The following is a 16,482-nucleotide window of genomic DNA, read 5'->3' on the forward strand; positions in this document are numbered from 1 at the left end:
CCTTAGGTTTGAGCGCTTTTGTGGCGGTCGCGGCGCAATTTTACTTAACTTGACAATCTCTTCCGTGTTTAGACCAGTGAGAGAAAGAGTTGCCACTCACTTCTACTGTGCCATTGTTTTACTGCCGGGATCGGGTTTGCTTCGTCTTCCCTCTCGGAACCCTTAGCTGCCCCCTTCGCCTCAGTTCTTTCGAACGTCCACCTGTGCACGGTTCAGGTCCAGGCGAGGGGCGCTCACTCACCTCCTACATCTGGCATGGGGGCAACTCAGCCACTTTCCCAGGTAGATCAGTTATATTGTATTTAGAAAAGAACTTCTGACTATTGTGAACTCTCATTACACTTTCCTCACATTTATTGAAAACCCGTCTCTATAATGACTCGAATTACACCATAGTCACATGATGCACTAGCACCATCAGTGTTTTGGGCAGGGCTCAATCTTTTACAAATTAAACACTAATTGCGTCTTCGCATCGTTATGTCCCTCGCTGCATTGCAGGTATTATTTACAAATGATAGTTCATAAAAATTCCTACCCGCCATCTCCAGAAATGGCAATGGTGAGCTAAGAAGCGGGTCTGGTGGCTCAGGGCACTAACGTACTCCCTGTAGGGGCCTGTGTTGAATCTCATGCTCACGGGTTCAAATCCTGGCGGGTCCACTCAGCCTTTCAACCTTTTGAGGTCAACAAAATAAGTACTGTTGCGTTGGCTAACAATAAACATCTGTTATTCAGCGCCAACGTGAAGGTGGGTGAACATGCGATTTACAAATACAAGTTATGTTAAGAGGCAAGTCCGTTGTCCTGCATCCTTTATGTGACCTAGAGTCAGGCGCGCAACACCCATTGAACTCACAGGGCTTCAGCCCCCCCCCCCCCCGTCGTGTGTGGCAGCCAGGGATGAGACACCTTCCCGGGCAAAAAAGCAGCCTCACCCGAGCACTTCACAGGTCTTTAAAAGACCATTTGCATGTTAATGAGGCCTTGCTGTTGTTTCACCCCTTCTAAGAGCCCATGCAGCTCCACTCTCCCTATTGCTTAAAGTTCAGCCCCCCCCCGAAAGTTTTGCTCAGCCCCCCCCCGAAATTTGGCTCTAGTTGCGCCTCTGCCTAGAGTCTTGTAGTACGTGGTGCAGCGTCATGGTTTATCTTCAGTGTCGGAGGCTTTGGCACAGGACACATATTCTTGAGCGCATGCATCTGAAGCTTCTCCCATATGTCTTAGTGAAGAGGAAGCTCCGAGAAATATCCCATCTCCTAGAATCCCACAATTTGGTTAAGCGGAATAACGAGCTCGATCTTTAATGTTCTGGTTTTACTTTGTGGGAGCCGGCCAATACATAGGCGTAGGTTTCTCTCTGCCTGCTTACGTGAAAGGCCTTGTCTTCAATTGTTGGCACCTGCGATTAGAGTGTGGGTGGCAGAAGCCGCATGTAAGCGCGGCTCGTTTGGGCTTGAGTCTCCAAGAGTACCCTGGGCAGAGCCAGAACAAGGCATCTGACTCAAGCTTTTATGGGCTCGCCCAGCTCTACTCTTCCCCTCCCCATGTCCAGTTCACTGCCCCATGGCCTCCTCTTTGCTTCCACCCTATGTGATCTTAGGCACATCTTGGCTGCTGCTGAATGTCCTCTTCGCCACATCTTTACAATATTATCCTCTTGAATGGCCCTATCATGTATAATTTAGGGAGAGTTGGCGTTTTTTTTCTGGTTGGGTGAGGAAGCCCGGAACTTTGCTTTGTCTATAATTCCTCAATCGTAGCAGTCGCCATGCCACCCCCCTCCCCCCCCGCCCCCCATACCCCACCTGTTATGTGTCACCTTGGGCTGCTGCAGTTTCAGGACACACACAAGTCTGTGGCAGTCGCCATGTTCCCCTCTCTCCCCCCCCCCCCCCCACCGTGACACACACAGTTCTTTAGCTGATGTGTACTGGGCTGCGCTGCTGATAGACTCCAATGACAGCCTCGTACAAGGTATTTCCCAGGTCATCCAGAGGTTGAGGTGCATAGAAAAAATGACCTCTCTGATCCTGAGAACAATGTTGGTGACATGGCTTAAAAAACGAAAACCAAAGTGTTCTGCAACTATTTTGTTACCCTTCACCTTGAGGTAACTACAGATAAGATATAGCGCACATATCTTAAATGCAAAATAAAGTGTGTAAGTGTGTGCGTGTTTGTTTATTTGTTTGTGTGTCACTAGACAGTCGCCCAACTGAATCCTGGTTGGGGCACTAGTAGAATAGTGGTGACCATTCAAAGTGCTTCGAGGTCCCAGCTAAATGACAGAAAGCACTGTGAGTGTGATAGTCATTATTTTTAAATTCTATTGCACACAGTATAAAAAAACAAGCATTTGCAACGCAATAGGTCTCGCATTTGCGAAACTTTCAGCTACTGGCATTGTAAATGACAAAGCTTTTATCTATATGTTGATTTTAAAAACAGATAAATTAAAGGCATTGTCATTTACAATGCCAATAGCTTAAAATTTCGCAAATGCGAGACCTATTGCATTGCAAATGCTTGTTTGATATGCAGTGATCCCTGTATTCTTACATCAGCACAAGAGGCTTTTACACCAATGGCTCTTGCATCACTATGACCACTCCCACATTGTAAGGCACATTTGTATCCAAGCCTCCTTGGTTGCAATTAGTCGAGCGATCCTGCTAGGTTTACAAATAGTTTTGCCCCCTTCATATGCCAAACGGTCCGACTGAAACCTATAGAGTTTATGCAAATACAAGTGAATCTCTTTGTTGCCATATCCATGCTCATTGTTCCCCTGTAAATACGTCATTTATCCCAATACGATATTGTATGTACATGTGCCTCCCCTATCATGAATCAGTGCCTCTTAGAACTGTTAATTGTGTCTTAATATGGTTATTCATGTTTTGTAACGATTGTCTGAAACACATACTGTCTGCGTTTCTGTATTTGCCGTTCTATTTGCTTTTTGGTCTATGACCGACATGGCTATGAGAAAAAATAGACTTGACTATTTAATATGCCTCATGAAATTAATACACACTACAATACAAATCAAATGTAATTATGATTTTACAGATTATTCATTGTGCGCGCCACATAAACATGCCACTATTTTGAAACGGGACACCGGTCTTTCCACTCTTTCTCTTCTTTCTCCGGTTCCTCTCACAAGCGGCAATCAGCAGTGATGCCTGCCGTGGTGACCGGTTCTGGCAGGCTGAGAAAGTATTTAGTCTCGCCTAGATGATTTCCTCGCTGTCATCGCACCAAGACAGACGCTTTGGAGGATACGCGTAGCGGCTGCACGCGTCTTTTACTCATTAAATCAGGAGGTGAGGAACACGCGGTTCCCTCTTTATTTTCCTTAACGTTGAATCGATACTAGTCACTTACTAGTGCATGCGGGTCCAACTTATTGGAACCCGTTTTGTCTATCCCAGGCTGCAATATTCAACCGGAACAACTCTGGTTCTTTTTAATAATTTTCGCCTTCCTAATGCCCTGATGTATTGCCTGCCCACACGAGGGCTTCCCAATTACATGCGATCAATACGAGACATCACGGTAATTAAGATACACAATGCGTTTTCACTACGCGTTGAGATCCCGTGTTATCTAGCAAGCATTACCATCGCTATTCTTATCGGAACACCACCGGTTTTATCTCCCCTTATTGCCTGATAGTTACACGTAGCATGATTTTTTCAGAAACCCACGGACGGGACACATCCTGTTCCCGCACCCCCGTCATCACTTCAGCTTCAGGTTTGGCCCACACTGACCAGAGGCCAAACACAGGTAAGAACACTGCCCTATGCTTAGACATACCTCCCTATTACCATAATTAATTATGGAATGTGTGAATGACAATCGTACACCACACCTCCTTTTCAGACTATACTCCCCAAGAAGTCTTGAACTACAGGCATTGGCATCCGCCCTGCCCCATCCTTAACCGCCAGCCTCGTCCTCACCCTTCGCACTGAGGTAGGCATCCTACAATACCATTGCCATTTACTAGAACTACTTTTCTTCCTTAACCACAATTTCTTGTTTTCTCTCACTCGTGTAGTACCCGGCTGGGTCCAGTGTGACTATACTTCCACTTTCTTCTCACTTGACCGGTGTCTCTCACTTCCTACACGTGGCTGCGCGTACTGATTGTTATCATTTCAGGTACCACTTGGCCCATATATATTTTTTTACCTTTATTTTATCAACACCTCAATAGATTGTAGCATACGTTACTCTTTCTTTAAATTCCAGATGTCCCTATATTATTAGGTCCTGACGAGACCCTGCATCCTCGGAAGGGTTGAAACGCCATCGACATATATATAAAACGAACCATTGTGTCAGCACTGATTACGGAGTACAGTGTCTGAAAATATTGTTAGAGTTGTAAATGGTCGTTTTCTGAATGATGGAAACCAAGCTGTAAATGTCACACATGTCACTAGTCCGTTTTTTGGTTCCATTGTACACTAGGGACACTAAGCACTACTTGTATATATCTGAATTTTTTTTTGGTTGAAAATTTGATATAAACTGTAAATACTCAATCACACTGTACTCGGCCTCTTTTCTGTCTGAAATGCGCGTGACCCATTGTTATTGCCATTGTGCATTGTAGTACCAATATAGTACACTATTGTTCCCACAAGAACCTTTGTTTTTTGGCATACACTACTTACCCTGGTTCTTTGTGAGTAGGGTTTCCCTTGTGTTTTGTTCGATACCTTTTAAAAAACTGGCGGTGCTCAGCACCGGTGAGACCCGGCCCACTTAAAGCCCTGGTGGGCAGTCTAATGCTGCTTGTGGTGGATTTTGGCATTGCCATCACCTGCTTCACCCCTCCTCGCCCAGGGCTAAGCTGAATTCAGCCAATCTAAGCAGCTGGTTTAGCACGGCTTCACATATTATTTGTGAGTCTGAGACTGAGCAGCCCCGCCTACTTAATTGAAAGTGGGTCTCACATATTGGGGTGGAAGCCTAAGTCTTTACTTGTGGGTCTTGTAATTTGATACATTAACTCACTCATAGAGTGCAAGCTTCACAGGGCAAAGCCTCACTCGCGGAATATGGCTCTCATAACTCAGAGCGCTGTTCTTAACTGTTGTGTGGGTCCTATGTCATGGAATGGATTAAAAAAAAAAAACGATTTGGGAAAAAGGGGGTGGTGATGGACAGAGTTTCTGAATGATGCAGAATACTCTTACCAAGTCAAGAGATCATGGTTTTAATCCATCACCGTTTTTTAGCTCACTGCACCATCCCAGCTCAGAACCTGGCTACATGCAAATTAGTCTGTACCTGTCCCAGTGCATGATGGGAACAGGACAAACCAAACTACCAAGCCAATTCTTATACTGGGAAGGAAACAAGCTTCCGGGGACCGGTTTCTGGCATCACAGCCTTCGTCAACCCGGCTTGCCTGAATCCTGATGGTGCAATGAGCAAGGGACTCACGTCTGAGCATACCCTCCCACACTGAGTGTGGATAAAATCGATTTGGGAAAAAGGGGGTGGTGATGGACAGAGTTTCTGAATGATGCAGAATACTCTTACCAAGTCAAGAGATCATGGTTTTAATCCATCACCGTTTTTTAGCTCACTGCACCATCCCAGCTCAGAACCTGGCTACATGCAAATTAGTCTGTACCTGTCCCAGTGCATGATGGGAACAGGACAAACCAAACTACCAAGCCAATTCTTATACTGGGAAGGAAACAAGCTTCCGGGGACCGGTTTCTGGCATCACAGCCTTCGTCGACCCGGCTTGCCTGAATCCTGATGGTGCAATGAGCAAGGGACTCACGTCTGAGCATACCCTCCCACACTGAGTGTGGATAAAATCGATTTGGGAAAAAGGGGGTGGTGATGGACAGAGTTTCTGAATGATGCAGAATACTCTTACCAAGTCAAGAGATCATGGTTTTAATCCATCACCGTTTTTTAGCTCACTGCACCATCCCAGCTCAGAACCTGGCTACATGCAAATTAGTCTGTACCTGTCCCAGTGCATGATGGGAACAGGACAAACCAAACTACCAAGCCAATTCTTATACTGGGAAGGAAACAAGCTTCCGGGGACCGGTTTCTGGCATCACAGCTTTCGTCGACCCGGCTTGCCTGAATCCTGATGGTGCAATGAGCAAGGGACTCACGTCTGAGCATACCCTCCCACACTGAGTGTGGATAAAATCGATTTGGGAAAAAGGGGGTGGTGATGGACAGAGTTTCTGAATGATGCAGAATACTCTTACCAAGTCAAGAGATCATGGTTTTAATCCATCACCGTTTTTTAGCTCACTGCACCATCCCAGCTCAGAACCTGGCTACATGCAAATTAGTCTGTACCTGTCCCAGTGCATGATGGGAACAGGACAAACCAAACTACCAAGCCAATTCTTATACTGGGAAAGAAACAAGCTTCCGGGGACCGGTTTCTGGCATCACAGCCTTCGTCGACCCGGCTTGCCTGAATCCTGATGGTGCAATGAGCAAGGGACTCACGTCTGAGCATACCCTCCCACACTGAGTGTGGATAAAATCGATTTGGGAAAAAGGGGGTGGTGATGGACAGAGTTTCTGAATGATGCAAAATACTCTTACCAAGTCAAGAGATCATGGTTTTAATCCATCACCGTTTTTTAGCTCACTGCACCATCCCAGCTCAGAACCTGGCTACATGCAAATTAGTCTGTACCTGTCCCAGTGCATGATGGGAACAGGACAAACCAAACTACCAAGCCAATTCTTATACTGGGAAGGAAACAAGCTTCCGGGGACCGGTTTCTGGCATCACAGCCTTCGTCGACCCGGCTTGCCTGAATCCTGATGGTGCAATGAGCAAGGGACTCACGTCTGAGCATACCCTCCCACACTGAGTGTGGATAAAATCGATTTGGGAAAAAGGGGGTGGTGATGGACAGAGTTTCTGAATGATGCAGAATACTCTTACCAAGTCAAGAGATCATGGTTTTAATCCATCATCCTGGCTGATGACGGCTGATAGCCAGAAACCGGTCCTAGGATGCTTGATTCCGGTCCAGGGAAGACATGGCTTGGCAGTTCGGACTGGACTGTTCCCATGAGGCACAGGGTCAAGACTGATTTGCATATGGCCATGTCTAAACTGGGGTGGTGTAGTGGGCAAAAGAACGATGGATTTAACCCAGATCTCTTGACTGGGGGAGAATGTATGCAATGTCAGCATTCCGTCCATCATTTGTTTGTTGTAACGCTTTTCGCCCTAAGTGGGATGGGTATTCCCAGACGTGGGACCCGTGCACACTACGCCACTGGAGTCAAGCTATCCTGGCTGATGACGGCTGATAGCCAGAAACTGGTCCTAGGATGCTTGATTCCGGTCCAGGGAAGACATGGCTTGGCAGTTCGGGCTGGACTGTTCCCATGAGGCACAGGGTCAAGACTGATTTGCATATGGCCATGTCTAAACTGGGGTGGTGTAGTGGGCAAAAGAACGATGGATTTAACCCAGATCTCTTGACTGGGGGAGAATGTATGCATTGTCAGCATTCCGTCCATCATTTGTTTGTTGTAACGCTTTTCGCCCTAAGTGGGATGGGTATTCCCAGACGTGGGACCCGTGCACACTACGCCACTGGAGTCAAGCTATCCTGGCTGATGACGGCTGATAGCCAGAAACCGGTCCTAGGATGCTTGATTCCGGTCCAGGGAAGACATGGCTTGGCAGTTCGGGCTGGACTGTTCCCATGAGGCACAGGGTCAAGACTGATTTGCATATGGCCATGTCTAAACTGGGGTGGTGTAGTGGGCAAAAGAACGATGGATTTAACCCAGATCTCTTGACTGGGGAAGAATGTATGCATTGTCAGCATTCCGTCCATCATTTGTTTGTTGTAACGCTTTTCGCCCTAAGTGGGATGGGTATTCCCAGACGTGGGACCCGTGCACACTACGCCACTGGAGTCAAGCTATCCTGGCTGATGACGGCTGATAGCCAGAAACCGGTCCTAGGATGCTTGATTCCGGTCCAGGGAAGACATGGCTTGGCAATTCGGGCTGGACTGTTCCCATGAGCCACAGGGTCAAGACTGATTTGCATATGGCCATGTCTAAACTGGGGTGGTGTAGTGGGCAAAAGAACGATGGATTTAACCCAGATCTCTTGACTGGGGGAGAATGTATGCATTGTCAGCATTCCGTCCATCATTTGTTTGTTGTAACGCTTTTCGCCCTAAGTGGGATGGGTATTCCCAGACGTGGGACCCGTGCACACTACGCCACTGGAGTCAAGCTATCCTGGCTGATGACGGCTGATAGCCAGAAACCGGTCCTAGGATGCTTGATTCCGGTCCAGGGAAGACATGGCTTGGCAGTTCGGGCTGGACTGTTCCCATGAGGCACAGGGTCAAGACTGATTTGCATATGGCCATGTCTAAACTGGGGTTGTGTAGTGGGCAAAAGAACGATGGATTTAACCCAGATCTCTTGACTGGGGGAGAATGTATGCATTGTCAGCATTCCGTCCATCATTTGTTTGTTGTAACGCTTTTCGCCCTAAGTGGGATGGGTATTCCCAGACGTGGGACCCGTGCACACTACGCCACTGGAGTCAAGCTATCCTGGCTGATGACGGCTGATAGCCAGAAACCGGTCCTAGGATGCTTGATTCCGGTCCAGGGAAGACATGGCTTGGCAGTTCGGGCTGGACTGTTCCCATGAGGCACAGGGTCAAGCCTGATTTGCATATGGCCATGTCTAAACTGGGGTGGTGTAGTGGGCAAAAGAACGATGGATTTAACCCAGATCTCTTGACTGGGGGAGAATGTATGCATTGTCAGCATTCCGTCCATCATTTGTTTGTTGTAACGCTTTTCGCCCTAAGTGGGATGGGTATTCCCAGACGTGGGACCCGTGCACACTACGCCACTGGAGTCAAGCTATCCTGGCTGATGACGGCTGATAGCCAGAAACCGGTCCTAGGATGCTTGATTCCGGTCCAGGGAAGACATGGCTTGGCAGTTCGGGCTGGACTGTTCCCATGAGGCACAGGGTCAAGACTGATTTGCATATGGCCATGTCTAAACTGGGGTGGTGTAGTGGGCAAAAGAACAATGGATTTAACCCAGATCTCTTGACTGGGGGAGAATGTATGCATTGTCAGCATTCCGTCCATCATTTGTTTGTTGTAACGTTAAAAAAAAAAAAAAACACAATGTAGGAATATTTGAGTTCCAGACCACAGGTTTTCTCCATCCATTCAGTTCTTATACAAAGACCAGCCATATGAAAATCATTCTTGGTCTTACTCCAATAAGAATAGTCCAGCCCAATTTGCCAAGACAGGCCCCCTCCAGACAGGAGCCCAAGCAATCCCTGTTTGGTTTAGGCCTACTTAGGCCTTATCAGTAATGTATGCCTTGAGTCCTGTGGCACAGAGAGCATGGAACATGCATCTGGGCATACCCATTGCACAGAGGATGTCTCCTGCAAGAACATTTATTAAAGTGTGAACGTTGTTTCCTTTTTGTGTTTCTAAAATTGCTTAAATCCGAACTTGTGATAACATAACCGAAAAAGCACTGTCTTCCATCTTGAAATGACGCTGTACCGCACCACGTGATCATTGTTGTTGTTATTTGTCGGCTCTAACTAAAGAATTACAAGCTTCACACGGCAAGACGGCGAGCGTTACCAAAGGCTTTTCACTGAGCTGTACCCAACCAAGGATATCTCAATTGGCTCCGACTATCATTCATGCAACGTGTCAATTATAGTGCTTGAATAAGCTGTGAGAACTCAATACAATAGTATTATGAGAAAATACTCAAATGTATTCTTTAGTAAAATGTTTCCTTTTGCTTATTCCTCATTGGTGCATATCCTGAGAACCATGTACATTCTTAGTAAACTATGAAATCCTTTGCCCGAAGTCCTTTAAAATGACATAATTTTCCTCTGTATAGAGAACTCCCATTTTCCATTCCTATTTGGTGAATCTATGCTGGATTTTTTATTGAACTTTTTATTTTATTATTCTTTTTGTTAGAATTTCAAAACTAGTACAGAGAAGGAAAAAGAAAGAGCACAGTAGTACACCTTAAATATACCCATCAGCAGTATTCAGATCAGAAGTCGAAGTGGGTGGGATCGGCAGGGCACGGTGTGCCCCTTCTTCTTTAATTCCAAGGATTCAGTTTCCCTACTTTTTTTTTTTTGGAACATGCGTCCCAGGACGCAAGAAACCGCCATCGCCTATAAAAACAAGCATTGAAAATGCAACAGGTCTCGCCTTTGATTAAGTTAAAGCCATTTGCTTTGCTAATGGTATTGTATAGCAAAGCAAATGGCTTTAACTTAACCCCTTCCCCGCTCATGACGGAACCGTTCCGTCATGAGCCACGGTTGCCGTGTGCTCATGACGGAACGGTTCCGTCATGACAATCCTGTTGGCGGCCGCTCCGCCTGCGCGGCGCTGTTTCCCCGCCTGTGCGAGGGGACAACGCAAATGGGCGGAGTCATGACGGAACCGTTCCGTCATGAGCACAGCTCAACTGTGGCTCATGACGGAGCGGCTCCGTCATGAGCACAGGCCCACCGCGCTGCCCCCCCCAGCGCTGCAGCGGAATGTCCGCAGCAGCGAAGGGGTTAAAAGGCGTCTCGAGACCTATTGCATTTTTAATGCTTGTTTTTACTTGAAACTGTTGTCATCGTTGAGTGTAGAGGCACAGAGCAAAAAGCTAGCCTTCCCGTCCAGATCTGGTCACGAGGCACAAATCAGAAAGCGTCATAATCGCCTGATTAGAAGACACGGGCCTCTGGACTCAATCTTGCCCTCGCGAACAGATCTCTGGATGCCAGGTCCTCAACACTGACATAGATTTACCAACGTGGCAGGGGTAGCAGAAGTGATGTCACGGACCCTTTGACCCTTTATTCAATCTCCCGCTCTTTAACATATATTTGCTATTGAGGGGCCTGGGTAAGGAGCAGAAACTAGAGAAAGGAAACAGGACTCTGAGACCCCTGCTTACTTTCTGTTTCTATTACGGCCTTTGTGAGCCCTGGCGTTCTGAAAGCAATGCCAGGGGTACCAAAGCGCTAGCCAGGGGTAGCGGCTGCTGCCCCTAATTAGCACTTGAACTTGCCAGCAGTTCTTGCAAAAAGCTTAGGGCACCACCAACCGTGCAAGTGCTTCTGTGCTAATGAAACATTTCATGGTGTTACTGTGTATTGTTATTGCATTTATAAAGCGCCTACTACCTCTTGAAGCGGCGTTGGAGCAATGCTATTACCAAAACGCGCTGCTCATTCATAAAAAATACATGGCCACCTTAAATTTAACTTAAGTAAGAAAAGAAAAACCTTGAGTTTACAGCTGTCGTCAAGCACATGGCCAAAGCGGTGTGAGAGTGATAGAGCAGACAATGGTGAACGATGGAGCAACGGCTTCTGGACCAATGAGTGAGACATGAGTGAGACATCAGGGCCATAGCAACAACAGGGAAAATGCAAGGCTACTAAGGATGGAATAACAACTTGTTTTAAATAGCGCTTTCTGCCATAGTAAGGCTGCTTCCAAGCACTATAAATAATAAGTGATAGTATTACTCAAACAATGGTGTAGTTTTCTCACTACTGGAAGAATGAAAGGCTTAATCGGCCATGCCAGTGTTTAAACATTTGACCCACTGGTTACATTTGTTATATTGTGTTCATTAATTATCCTTATTAAGCGTGCAGCCCATGTCGCCCGGATAGTAAACTTTTCACAACAATTTTTCCAGGTGTAAGTCTAATTTTCATATGTATGGAAAAGGGTACTACTTGTGCAGACCTATGTTACATCTGATTTATAAAGCGTGAAATTCTGGAATCTGGAACTGGTTTCAGGCGTAGTTAAGAAAACCTACACTAGTTAAAAAATATATTATTTAGTCTTCTCTTTAGAATGATGACCATGAATTAATCAATGCACTTTTCAGCACTTCTAAGTTATGCCTGCATGACGTAGGTGCAAGGGCCACCGAAAGTGGTCTCACAGGTTGTGTATAAGACACCCACATATGAAACTGAAACCGATTCGGAAAATAATCAAAAACAGTTGTAATGGTCCTCAAATATCATATTGATATGGATTCGTCCTGTACACAGTGCAAAGGGAGGGCGCGCATAGGGTATGGTCACAGGTGTGCATCCGTTTCTCTGTGCATGCCAGGAACTTACATGGGTAATTTATAAAATGCATGTATTTATCACCTGTAAGATTAGCATTTTTCTGCGTGTGCCAGACGTGTGTAAATGAGGACCAAATCTAGGCGTAAATTATGTGTGTCATAGTTTAATTTTTTTTTTTTTAATCTCCGACTATTACCTGTAGCAGTGAATTGTATACCACAGCTAAATGCCTGTTCACCATTAACTAAAACGCCTTGATTAGTTTAAAGCATCCTGCAGCTACCTATCACATTTACATGTTTACCTGCAGCATCCGGTTAACCACGATACTGTACACGTTTACCATTCTGTACCTGATTCACATATGTACAAAGTGAAAGTGAATAGTGCAACTTTTACATCGGTAGCAACCGTTCAACATCACAAAAAGTTTTAAATGTACCAGACAGCAGGCGTTCTAACCCTACCTGTCAACAACCATAGTTTACTCTTGTACTAGAGCTCTCTGTCAATGGGATTGAAATGATATGGCTGAATGGAAATGCAGTTGTAAATCATTGCGGTACTTTTGAGACAAGCAATGAATAGCTAACCGTCCCCTGAAGAAAAGGGTCTCTTCAATTCCAAAGAAACATATTCTGCAAGAAAAGAAGAGCCTGAGAGGGGCAGAGTATGCTGTAAAAGACATTACGGTACTTGATTTTTGCCTGCACACGCATGCATGGGTGAAGTGAATGCGGAATCTAGGTTGAGGTAAGGTTGTTGATCGCGCTTGCCGAACCTGAGTGGAGGTCAGCTGCCTTGAGTGCCTGTACTAGATGGCTTTTCATTGGCAGTTCTGCTGTCCCGGTGTTGATGGAACATGACCAGAGCACAGCAGTTATGACTTGAGAACTGCTGTAGGTATAGCAGTTCCTGAATATCAGACACTAGAGGACGCCCTCCCATCATTAATGGCGACGTCATGCAGACACATCAGTTTAAGCGGGGAACATCCACTTCTGGTGCTTGAAATACATTTTCACATTTGCACTGGACATTTTCCGTTCCAGTGCACACAGAACAATATTACTAACGTTTTGTTATTTTACTTAATTTTATATTCACTTTGAAATTTCTGTTTCGGATTCTCACAGATTGGAAGTCCTTCCAACACCTTTCTTTTCGCCCTTGGTGGGTCTGGGACCTGGGTATCCTACCTTCGTATCGGTCATACGCTGCACTCTGATGGTCACTGCTCTCCAATTATCTCTAACATAGTCTGGCGATCTTTGGACAATTTGATACATGGCTTCTTTCCTTCCAGTCCCTACACAATATTTTCGGATGTTTTTGGATTATATATGCTACTTTTACTTAAGTACCGTTTTTCATACTTTTTACAGGGACATGTTGCCATCGACTTTTGTTTATATCTGCTTTTGTATGTTCCTTTAACCTTTTTGCATATGTACCGCTTTGTCTAGCCTGTGTCATTCATTCCATTTATTAATTGCCAAATCCAAATCCAAACAGGCTTTATTCGACAGATTATGTCATAAAAGCACATACATGAAGCAAATAAAACATAGGTGATAACAATACAACATCAGCACAGTAAAAACATAAAGCCTGAACGGTAATACCTCGTCACCATAAAAAAGAAGATCTATTAAACTTTAAGAATTCAATGACTTCAGATAATAAAACTTAATTTAAAACACAGTTAAAAATTCATTTTGGGGAATTGCAAAGCATATTTACACTAGGCTAGTTCACAAAAAGGGTTGGCTTCTTCTATCTTATCTGAGTTAAGTACAGTTAGACGCTACTTAGTTAGCCTTTGGAAGGCGAAGGGAATTTATTCTTATGGCCCACGACCACCCCAGGAATTTAGCCATTGCTATGGCAATCGTTGGTAATGTGTCTGTTCTAAGGGTTCGACCAGCTTCACTAGCCCTACTTGTGCCTATGAGCTTACAGATTGGTGCCAGCCAAACACGACGTGGTGCATCGTACCCAGTACAAACAAACAATAAATGGGCCAATGACTCATTACTAAGATGACATACCGGACAAGTTTCATCAGTAGAATTATCCCATTTGGAAGTAAATGCTCTTAGTGGCAGTGTGCCCGCTCTAAACTGGAAGTATAATTTCCGGTCGAGCGGCTTTGTAATTAGGTCCCAATAGGACTCCAGCCTTGGCATTGGTTTATTTTCCAAGAAAGGTCCGGTTAGCGAGGACGCCTCACTGTTTCTGAGTATGTTCACCTGGACTCTTTCCCAATATTTCTCCTTCAAGATCTTTTTAGTGAGAAAATTGGCATTTTTTGGGTCCTCCCACAGTGAAATCATACCAATACTTGCTAGACTGTCTCTCACCGCCCATAACCATTTTATTCGGTGAGAGTTATCTGCCCTAATTACTGCAAGAAACACAAGTGCGTACACTTCTAGTTCGGGAGTAGTCCATAGCCTCCGCCAGTACAAAAGGGGACGCAGTTTAGCTACATCTGCAATAGATTTCCTCCCAAGATCAGTGTAATGGACAAGTTGGAGTGCTCTGTGGTAGCCTGGTGATTTTCCTCAAGAACCTGTTTTCTGCTAGTGTCAGCGCTGAAAGATTCTCACGCCCCCATAGCTCTGAGCCATACAGGGCTGAGCTAATAACTTTCAGGTTATAAATCTCGAGTACTGGGCTGATTGGCTTTGAATGAGATGAGTTATGTTCCCTATGCAGGACCCCCAACAGTTGCCTGTGCTTAAGAGATGCCAGGTCAATCTGGTGGTTCCACTTCAAATCATCCTGAATATGAACCCCCAGATATGTAAACTTTTTGACTTGCTCTAGCGGCAATTCGTTCATTAAAATACCCCCTTTATAGGCTCTATGCGGATTAAAGACCATTAGTTTAGTTTTCGACACATTGACCTCCAAGCCTTGCTTCGTACAGAACTCATCAAAAGTAGTTAGAGCTCTCTGGAGACCACTAGGGGTCTTGGAAATGATCAATGTGTCGTCCGCAAACGTTAGTATGGGAAATTTTTCACCTGCTAGATTTGGGGCATCCGTGGGGACAGATCTCAAACACGACACTATTCTGTTAATAAATAGGGAAAATGAGGTCGGTGCCATCACGCATCCCTGCCACACTCCCCTCTCTACGAGGAAAGATTCAGTGACCTCCCCCTGCTTGCCCCATCTAATTTTGGCAGTATTTTCCTCATGCAATCTAATAATGAGTGTAAGTAGTTTAGGGGGCATCCCCAGTTCTTGTAAAGTACCCCACAGTTTAGCATGAGGCACAAGATCAAACGCTGACTTAAGATCAACGAAAGCGGCGTACAGACTAATCTTACCCAAAGTCACCGTGTTCCAATATAACAGGGTAAGCCTAAACACTTGATCAATAGTGTTTATATAAGCCCTAAACCCAGCTTGCAGTGGAGATAAGACATTAAATTCCTCAATCCACTCTTGTATTTTATTAAGCACTAAGCGCCCCATTACCTTCTGTAGGCAGTCAATTAAACTGATGGGCCTATAGTTCCCAGGGCATGATTTGTCCCCTTTTTTGTAATCCAGGATAATTTCCGCTCCTTTCCAGGATGCTGGGGCTGGGGCTCCCTGAGCAATGGCATTGGACAACAGTAGGTTGTATCAGCACCATCTATGCTTATCATACAGGAATAAGTCCCCGGGGATACCATCTGGGCCTGGAGCCTTTCCTGGCTTTATGGTGTTGAGTGCCGCTTCCACCTCCGCCCTGCTAAAAGCCCTGTCCTGATAGAATGATTTAGTTATAGTACCCACTTCTTCAACTGTACCTGCAGCATATTGGGGTTTAAAGTGGTTCACCCAGTCAGTCTGTGTCACATAATTTTGGGGCTGACTGGCCTGCCCACCTCTATCCCATTTGTACACATTCCAGAACTGTTTGGTGTTTTTCGTTACACAGGCCTCCCTCAATTCCTGCCATCTTTTGTCATCCCATGTTCTCTTCACCTTTATTTGGGTAGCCCTATAAACCTGCCTGGTTCTTCGCACAACCAACGGGTCACCTATTTTGATGGCATTCCCCAGATCCACACGTGCTTGCCGACAATCTTTGTTAAACCAATGGCCACCTTTCCTATTTGTAGCCTTTTTATTCCTACCCTGCATAAAGAAATGGGTACGCAAGTGGATAAATAAATTGTTATGGGTGCGAGTAGCTTGCTCTAGGGACAAGGAATTTACTACACTAACCTCTAGTTCGCTTATTGCACCATCCATGCCCTTTTGAATGCTTTCCAGCAATTCAATAAAAGGTTAAAATGCCGACAAGGGATT

The 16,482-nt window shown here is 45.4% G+C and overlaps 1 protein-coding gene across 1 annotated transcript in view; it reads left to right on the forward strand.

Moving 5' to 3' along the window:
- Positions 1-3,250: 3,250 nt before the first annotated feature.
- The window catches only part of LOC146857246 (pancreatic secretory granule membrane major glycoprotein GP2-like), a 606,316-nt gene continuing 593,084 nt past the window's right edge, over positions 3,251-16,482 (forward strand). Inside the window, exon 1 of the mRNA XM_085647755.1 lies at positions 3,251-3,332. The gene's annotated coding sequence lies outside the window, so the exon portion shown is untranslated. The remainder of the gene's footprint in view (positions 3,333-16,482) is intronic.

Source organism: Triturus cristatus, chromosome 3_2 (genome assembly GCF_964204655.1).
Source record: "Triturus cristatus chromosome 3_2, aTriCri1.1, whole genome shotgun sequence".
Classification (NCBI taxonomy): Eukaryota; Metazoa; Chordata; class Amphibia; order Caudata; family Salamandridae; genus Triturus; species Triturus cristatus.